This window comes from Engystomops pustulosus, chromosome 5 (genome assembly GCF_040894005.1).
Source record: "Engystomops pustulosus chromosome 5, aEngPut4.maternal, whole genome shotgun sequence".
Classification (NCBI taxonomy): Eukaryota; Metazoa; Chordata; class Amphibia; order Anura; family Leptodactylidae; genus Engystomops; species Engystomops pustulosus.
In genome coordinates this window covers 66,134,298-66,141,752 of record NC_092415.1, presented here as the reverse complement: position 1 = coordinate 66,141,752, position 7,455 = coordinate 66,134,298, and the positions used below count along the sequence as shown (strand labels likewise).

The 7,455-nt window shown below is 38.7% G+C and overlaps 1 long non-coding RNA gene across 1 annotated transcript; it reads left to right on the top strand.

Moving 5' to 3' along the window:
* Positions 1 to 404: 404 nt before the first annotated feature.
* On the top strand, positions 405 to 6,976 carry LOC140134036 (uncharacterized). Its single transcript, XR_011856033.1, has 3 exons — positions 405 to 483; positions 3,104 to 3,217; positions 6,635 to 6,976. It is a non-coding gene; the product is annotated as an uncharacterized lncRNA (long non-coding RNA).
* Positions 6,977 to 7,455: the final 479 nt, after the last annotated feature.

Below are 7,455 nucleotides of genomic sequence, written 5' to 3'. Positions count from 1 at the left end.
TACTTAAGAACACTCGACTTACATACGACCCCTAGTTACAAACGGACCTCTGGATATTTGTAATTTATTGTACTTTAGTCCTAGGCTACAATAAACAGCTGAAACACTTATCAAATGTGTCTGTAATGAAGCTTTAGTGTTAATATTGATTCTTATGACAACCCAACATTTTTAAAATCTAATTGTAACAGAGACCAAAAAAGTTCTGGCTGGGATTACAATATTAAAATATACAGTTCTGACTTACATACAAATTCAACTTAAGAACAAACCTACAGACCCTATCTTGTATGTAACCCGGGGACTGCCTGTATAAACAACACAAAAAATAAACCCTGCCCGGCTAGGCACTGCCTAATACAATATCATATCCTAGCTATACGGGTACCAGGCTGCCTGGCACACGCTCTTGGCCAGCAGTAGTACAGGAGGCACTCAGTTACCTTTGCTCTGTGAACTCAGTCTTAGCCTTCAGCTCTCCAGGTAGTGCCTCACCTATTGCTGTATGTATTATATACAGTATGAGCAGTTTCTTTATATAGGAAAAAACACCTTATTGGTCCACTAAAGATGTACCATTAGCATCCCTTGTAGTCTTGCTATTACAAAGTATTTATTGTTGTGGTATGTACAGATTATATTTTATTCATCATTTGGTCTAGAAAACTAAATGATCTGGTTACTGGTTATTTGTCAGTAATGGCTGATTTATACAAAAAAGTTTGCAGTGATATATCCTGCACAAAAAATAATCTTGTACTGATGAGAAAGGTGGCACAGTCTACAGTTTACTTCAGTTTAACAGACCAACATCTATTAAAAAATATTTTAGGGGAGTGTGTTTATAATAAATAACAGTACTTATGGCCATTATGTGATGTGAAACCCTCATTTTATTAGCCTCCTTCTGATGGCTCTAACTGTAATCTGAAATAATCTCGTCTGGATAGAGATTTAGCTGATGCATAGAGGTCGAGTATAATCTGATACCTCCTTGATCTTATATATGTTTACAGGGAATCTGTCACCACAATTTACCGACCATTACAGTACTAACTGCTTGTTACCTAGGGCTATGTCCACACATGCTACATATACCTTCATCATTATAATCCAGCTGCTCCTTCCATGCCAAAATTACATTTCAAATGTATTCAAAGGAGGCCGAAGTGCTTTAGCAGAGCACCTCGAGGGTGTGGCTCCACATCTCGCTACAGCCAGCACCCATATAGCTGAAGGGTAAGGATAAGAGGAAGCTGCTGGGAGATGGAAGGATAGCAAGGTGCATTGTTAATGCTGTATATCTGGAGCCCTGAGGTAAGTCGCCAAAGCACATCAGCGTAATTTGCATATTTCTACAGTTAACTTTGAAAATGGAAGGAGCAGCTGGAAAATAAAAAAAGATATGAGCTGTATGTGCTGGCATAGCCCTGAGTAACCAAGGTAGTTCTGGTAGGTGATTTGTGGTGAAAGATTCCCTTTAAGAAGAGATAACAGTGAGAAACTCTGAAAAGGATGGAGCATAAAAAGACCTTCGGTAACTGGAGAAAGAAGCACTTTTCCCTAATAATAGTTATTGCAAAGTTTCTTGTATTTACTTACTATTTAAAAAGTTAGTGACCTTTCCTATATCACAAATAAAAGCCGAAGTACTGTGTATACTTTTTATGCCAGATAATGGGATTAGATAGCGGCTTCTTTTTCTAAATGTTGTCTTGTTTTCGAAACATTTTTTTATAGAATATCTGGCTTTTTATCACTTTTTCTTATCTTACTGCCCATGGCATATTTCTAAGCTAATCTGTTCGTAGCGCTTCTTAGAGAAGATGTTGTGATAGAAGGCTGCAATCGAGAAGACCTTCATTAACTGCTGTATACACTCGATAAAGGTATTGAGACGCCTTTTCATGTTTCAAAAACACTTCAAATTCATTTTCCACAAACGCTGAGCTGGAACATTTTATGTAATAAATATGTTGTAAAAAAGTTCAAAGCCAAATAGAGACCTAACTAAACCTGGCATACACATCACGATTCATGAAAATAGTTTTGATAAGATGTAATGGGGATGAAATTGTCATGTTTCTTGAGTTTAGAACAGATATATAGAGAGAGAGAGAGAAAATTGTGTGAGCTGCTCTGTAGATGCCACATTGCAGACAAAGGTGGAATCGTGTGGAATTCATTTATCTTTATTTTTTGCTCCTTTTTTTGTGCATTGCAATTTTTGGCACCTTTTTGGTAAGTTTTTGAAATGTGCACTGAAGTCCGCTGAACATAAGTTTATCATCAGTAAGACATATTTATCTTCTTTTACAGATGTTCTAAATGTTTTTGGTGCAATAAACTCCACATAAAACCATACTTAAGGAAAATGGAAATAAGGGGCTTGAGACATTTGTGCAACATTTTTGAGGCATCTGTCACAAATGTCACAAAAAGTGATCTGAAAAAAAAAACATTTAACTCAAGGAAAAAGTGAATAAATTACCCAAGTAATGGAAAAGAGACAGGACAAAAAACAACCCAAAACAAACAGAGATAAGATAAATGATCCCCAATGACTTTTAGACTGAAAATTGAAGCTTTTCAATACACTTTACACTAATTACTATTTACTATCAATTTTACTATCATTATTTAGTAGAACTTTATTATGCTGTGTTATTATTTATTCTATTCATTTTCTCTCTAGAAGTTGCTATAAGTAGCTAAAGTACAGAAAATATTTTTTTTTGGACTTGTGTATCAGTATATAGGTGACGGTGCAATTTGCCCCAATGAATGGTAAAGACCAACAAGATATTGAGGACTAATCGCAAAGGTCCACAATATAAGATGGGTGGTATTATCTGCGCCTGCAACTCAATTTCCTGTGTTAAATGTTAAACCAGAAGCTCATCAATGGAGGTCTAGAGAGTCTTACTCTCACCAGTTTTATTTTGATATCCTATCCTTTAAATATTTGGAAGATAACTAATTCCTTTAAGCCACCCAGTTTCTATAGCTTGGAGTGCTTTAAACAGGGAGGTCAATCGGTCAATACACTGTCAATAACTGTTCACCTTGTCTTAGTTGCTATGCATAATTTTGTTGTCCGCAGGAGGAAATTACATGTCAGCCTTTCAAATAAAGGACTAAACATGCTATATATAGAAAGGCCAAGTCCACCATGGTATCAATACCATTTCGTTTGCATCTCTCCTCTTAAAAACAGGTAAGTGCATTTTTGCAATATGTTTTAATGTTCTTTGGCTCTACATTGTAAATGGGGGCTGTAGTGACTAAATCTCATTAATATAATCAGGGCCAGCTCCAGGTTTAAGTTGGCCCCTGGGCAACTGAGCTTTAGTGGGCCCCTTTTTTAGTAAACTCATGTCCTGGTACACACTGCCTACCCCCAAAAGCTACACACTCCCTCCCCCCAGTAGCCACACTGTCCCCCACTCCACAGTAAATCGAGAGGGAGGACAGCAATCCACACTTATCCCTTCAGGGATTTGGTGCCCGCAGCCAGAGGTCCAGGCGTTCAGGACTTCAAAAATGGCTCATTGGAAGGAGGAAGCCACAGCACCGAAGAGTAAAATATGAAGAAATCTTTATTGGTGCATCATCAAGGCATAAAACAGCGACGTTTCGATTCTAATGCGAATCTTTTTCAAGCATTGAAAAAGATTCGCATTAGAATCGAAACGTCGCTGTTTTATGCCTTGATGATGCACCAATAAAGATTTCTTCATATTTTACTCTTCGGTGCTGTGGCTTCCTCCTTCCAATGAGCCACTCCACAGTAGTCACACTCTCCCCACCTAATAGCCACAATGTCCACCCTACCCCAGTAGCCACTCTATCCCCCTCCAGTAGCCACACTGTTGCCTCTCCCCAGTAGCCACACTGTCCTCAACTATCCCCCACATAACCACATAAGCTACACTGCCTAACCCCCCCCCCCCGGTATCCTTCTCTCAACATGCTGTAGGCATGGGCTCTGAAGCCTGCACATGTGATGTGATGACTTCATCACATGTGGCAGCTTCAAAGATGAGAGTGTGTTCAGTGGGGAGCAAGGAAAGGTGAGTTTTGGATTCTGTCTCTATGCTGCCCTTCTGATGAGAGCAGCATAGGAGCAGAAAACAAGAGGAGCCAGTTGGTGAAAATCTGTACCAGTGTCATAAAGCGACATTGTTATAATTTATCTGAGACCAAAATTTTTTTTGGTGCCCAAGTGGGCCTCTCTAGCACTCTTGGGCCTGGTGCCGGGCCTGAATACAATGTGTAAACAACTAATATGTTATTTATACATATACATATACATTATGCAATTAAGGTAATAGCAAGTGTACTGACTTACAATTTTTAATATTCGAGTTACAAAAAATATCATGCAAAAATGCTCGTAGTATAGAGGTCACCAATGTATTTTTTCTTTTTTTGGCAAAGTTATTAGAAAAACATTTGAAATAACTTGCTACTTTTCACAATCATAAGAATACAATCAAATTTCCCAACAGATTCATTTACAATATTAGGTAACTTTATCTGCACAATGGGAAGTATTTCACGTAGGTAATTTACATCAACATTTGCACCTTTAACCAGATGAAACTATGATACTGTCCATGTACTGACACCAAAAAATAATAACCATCATTTATGGTTGACTTACACAGATATTTACATTATATATACAAATATACATGTATGTATATTGCTAGATGCACCTACTTTATACGCCACATGCTTAAACCTCAACTAACGTTAATTATGTATAAGAGAAATCATGTACAAATGGATAACTAGTAAAAGCTCATGTATGATTCCTTTCTATATTATCATTATTGTATTGAAATGAAGTAAACCATATAATGTGAATAGATAATTACAGTACATCTAAAAAAGCTTTAAAAACATTAACTGTGAAAAGGTATCAAAGTTATGTTAAGTCCGTATTAGTATTAGATATATTATAGGTTAGGTCGCGCTGAATTTATTACTGTACAGAATTTTTCATATTCATGAGGTTGACCTGTATAAGAGTATACATCAATTGTAATTAAATCTTACAAAGCTTCACACCCTTGAGGCTCTTTCCATGTATCAAATTTTGACTTTAGAGTCAAAGGTTGCTTCAGTGTCATGAAGAGCATTACTTCCTTCAATCATGAAAAGATATTCCAACAAAAGATTATTTAATCTTATTTAATGTTGACTGTAGAAAATTGAGCCATTGTAATGAGATCAGAGGCAAAGCAAGAAACTTCTTATATCAGTGGTATTATTGGGATTAACCCCTCCACCAGTGGAAACCATGTTTAACCCCTTCGCGCTCTGCGTCTGATATATCGGTTGCAGAGCCGAAGCCGGTTCAGCTCAAGATCTGAGCCGAACGGGCATCGGGAAACACGGGGTGTCCACTGTAACATATAGCCAACACCCCAGTGTAACACCCGTGGTCGGAGTGGCCTCCAATCACAGGTGTTTAACCCGTTAAATGCAGCGGTCAGTGGGGTTTTTTTCTCCACTATCGCCCCCCGGGGGGCGCCAATGGTTGCTATAGCAACTCTGGGGTCCGATCTCAACCCCAGAGTTGCCTGTAAGAACTGCCGGTAAGGGTACATTCACACAGCGGTATGCCCGCCGTGCGGGCAAACCGCCGTGTGCTGGAGAGGAGGAGGAGGCGGCCCCTCCTCCCTCCATAGAGAATGGTGGCGCACGGCCGCACACACGCCAAAAGATAGAGCATGCTCTATCTTTTTGCGGTGTGCGGGCCGGATGGGTGCCACACACGTGTGGCACCGCATCTGCGCCGCGCCGCTATTGCCGTCTATGGGGACGTACATGCGGCCGCAAATTTGCGCCCGCATGTACGTCCCCGCAGACGGCCATGTGAATAAGCCCTAAGATGGCGTCTGTGACATCATATTACAGGCACAGTGTCAGCCTATGCATGTGCAAAGGCTGACACTGCTAATACCCTGCAATACATCAGTCACATGGTGGAATAAGTAGCCTCACATTTGCTACATGTACATCAGGGTAGGAATATGGGCTTGAAAGTCTGTGGGTTGGAGAGGGTCCACCGCAACATTAGAGGGGGTAGTTCCAACAAACAATTACTAAGAGTTGAATCCAAATGGATCTTCCAACTGGACACATTAGCTCCAAAGGGCCTTAATGAGGGTCTGCTTTTTACTGGCTTTTATTAGGATATATACTCTCTATATATACTCTCCATATACTCTCTACCTCCCCTATTCACCTCAGTACATTTTCCACCACAATTTATTTTCATTTTCTCACGTTCCTTATCTTTATTCCTTCTTTTCTTCCCACATTTTCTTGTCCACACATCACGTTTCCAAAACGTGATGTTTTTCCTTTTTGATTGCCACATTTCTCATTTATACCTTTCTGATTTACCACAATATATATATAATATACAAAAAGAAAACATATATACATTTTTTGGCATGTCACTCATCGGCACACTCTTATCTTTTTATCTTTTCACTTCCCCCCCCCCCTTTTTTTTTTTGTGCACGTGATGTGGTCCTCCTAAGATTGGATTGTTTGACTGTATTGGACCTCTTTTACAGGTTTGTTTTATTCACAATTGTCACATGTATCTCCACAGTGATCTAACCCTATGATGACATAGCCTTTATGCCATGGTTGAAAATATTGGATTCTGTCCTTCATCTAAGTCCGGGACGAAAACCCCCTCCATCACTAACCTGGCTATACTTACCCTCTGTCCGGGAGAAGACGACCTCTCTTTTAAAATCTGGACTGTCACATGTTTGATCCTATGTATCCTAGGCACTGACCTCAATTATCCACTATAGATTATAGGTCACCAAAAAATATGTGGCATTGGCAACTGGCATATGTTTAAATTTGGTCCCCACTTGGACCTTAGCAGGGGCAAGTCACCAGCCACCTGTCATCACAGGTGGTTGGATCCAAACACACATCATTTTCAGATGTGCTTTTTAATGTTTTTTAACGCATACCAATAAATATGTATTAATTTTACCTACAGTGTTTCTTATTGAATGGGCCTCATACTAACACCAGATGGTGTTTTTTTGGGCTTGATATTTTGTTTGCTGGTGTTAGGCCGCACATTTTAGGTGTATAGGGTTGACACAGACAAATTTGTGCTTTAGAAAATGAGCTTATATGATATGCATTTTTAGCAGGTGTCTTTTTACCTTTTTGGGGAGATATTTTTAGCCTTCCCTTATAATGGAGACAATAACAAAAAGCTTTCACCATTTAAATTTGCAAAGATTGGTTATGCCATGGTTATAATACCTAATTTTTATTATTAAATGTATTTCAAATTATATATAATTATGTGACATATTTTACTTTATTCAATAGTATTTAATTTCACATTATTTTTTTAATTTTTCCTAATTCCTTTTCTCTCTTTTTTTTGTCACACAAGTA